The following is a 1,914-nucleotide window of genomic DNA, read 5'->3' on the forward strand; positions in this document are numbered from 1 at the left end:
AGAGAAAGGGAATGGGATCAAATACAAACACTTAAGTTTGTAAGAACCATAAGAACCAATACATAATTGACAAGTGTCCATCAATAAAAAATTAGTTTAGGGGTAATTTAGACTTTTTGACCATATTTATTTATAACTAATTAAAAATAATTACAAAAAATATAATCAGCACAACACTATATAATTAGCACAACATCATTAATCGTTCTTCATTATCAGCACATCGTCCTCGAATCGTTCTCCATTATCAACATAAACAACATTAGCACAACATCTTCAATCGTTCTCCATTATCAGCACACCAGATGTGCTGATTATATCTACTTTTGGTGTTTGTTTGTATTATTTTGTAATTAACACATAATCAGCACCTTATTAGCACAAATATAAAACACCTTTTGTTAACTTTTTTTAAAAAACACTTTTATAAATACAAAAAGGTATAGCAATATGGTACTCATATTAAAGATAAAAAAATACTTGATTTTATGGTATATATTTAAAAAAAAATAATGAAGTATATAAAAGTTATTTTAGTTTAAAAAACCTTGGTGGAATTTGTATTTAATAGAAAATGGTCAACTGACTAGCAATTTTACAAAATTACCCCTAATTTGTTAGTAGTAATTTTTAATTATAAGAGTTTTATTTATAATCAATATCAACCCTTGATTTAAATTAACAATGGTTCAGATCTGTTCTTACGGTTCTTATAATTAGCACTGTTTGTACAGGATCTCAACCCGTAGAGAAAGTGAATAAACAGTTCTTTGTTTGCCTGGCTTCTTCTCATTTACCTATTTGGGTGGTCATCCCCATTCAGACGCGTGTCTTTCACCTTTACATCTTCCACCTTTACATCTTCATTCTAATCAGCCTCAAAAAGAGAGAACAAGGGCTGGCACCCTGGTGGCGGAGCCACGACGGTGGCCGGTTTCTTTAAACGGTTAGGGTTTCAAACATGAGACATCGGAGAACATGGCCTTCTGGTTTTTGGGGGTTTTCGCTGTGGCCACTCAATAATGGTTAGGGTTTAAAACATGAGACGTCGGTTGTTGACGGCGTCCGTTCATGAGCTCCTATGGTGGCGGCAATTGTTGACTGTGCTTATTTTTCGGTTTCCTTTGTTAGGGGTCGATGATAGCTCGGTTTTCCTATGCTGAGACTCTAACAGACTTTGATAGGTGGTGGTTACTTTTATCTACGATTTACCGGTCACGATGGGTTTCTTCATCTGAGATGTTCTTTATTTGAAAAATGAAACCCTAAGTCGCTTATGTATTATTTTTGCTGGTTAGGGTTTCTGCAGATCATGTGTACTGTATACATATAAATCTGTGATTTATAGAGCTCCTTTGATGAGGAGCTACATGCATTTGGTCTATGATTCTGTTTTTGGCGTTTGGGTTACTGAGTTAGGCGATGATGATTGTGTGGGTGTAAACCGAGTTGAGGATTTCACCGTGGCGTGGCATGTTTGAGAGATGGTAGATGTTCACCTGCAACCTCCAATGCAGCCACGGTTATCTCCTTCATTTACACCATCTGAGCCGTAATTATTTTGTTCGTCAAATGTACATATTGAGTTAGTCTACGTTTTGATGTAGATTGTGTTCAGTGAAACACGTCTGCAAAAACGAATCGGGTACGCCGCCGCAACGCGCGACTGCTAAAAATACTAGTGAATAGTAGATGTTGTGTTGTTGATCTTAGACCGGGCCTTTTGACGATGGTAGCCTCGTCACCAAGGTGATGTGTCTTCCTCAGAGAAATGGCCATTTTATTGTCATTTGGTTTCATCTGGGTAACATTAGAGAAAAATTGAAATTAGAGAGAGATGAGACAGAAGGGGTCGTGACCAGCTTTTGAGCAACTTGTAGACACGTTTAAGTAAAGATGAAGATGGGTGGAGTG

This window comes from Helianthus annuus, chromosome 17 (genome assembly GCF_002127325.2).
Source record: "Helianthus annuus cultivar XRQ/B chromosome 17, HanXRQr2.0-SUNRISE, whole genome shotgun sequence".
In the NCBI taxonomy this organism is placed as follows: domain Eukaryota; kingdom Viridiplantae; phylum Streptophyta; class Magnoliopsida; order Asterales; family Asteraceae; genus Helianthus; species Helianthus annuus.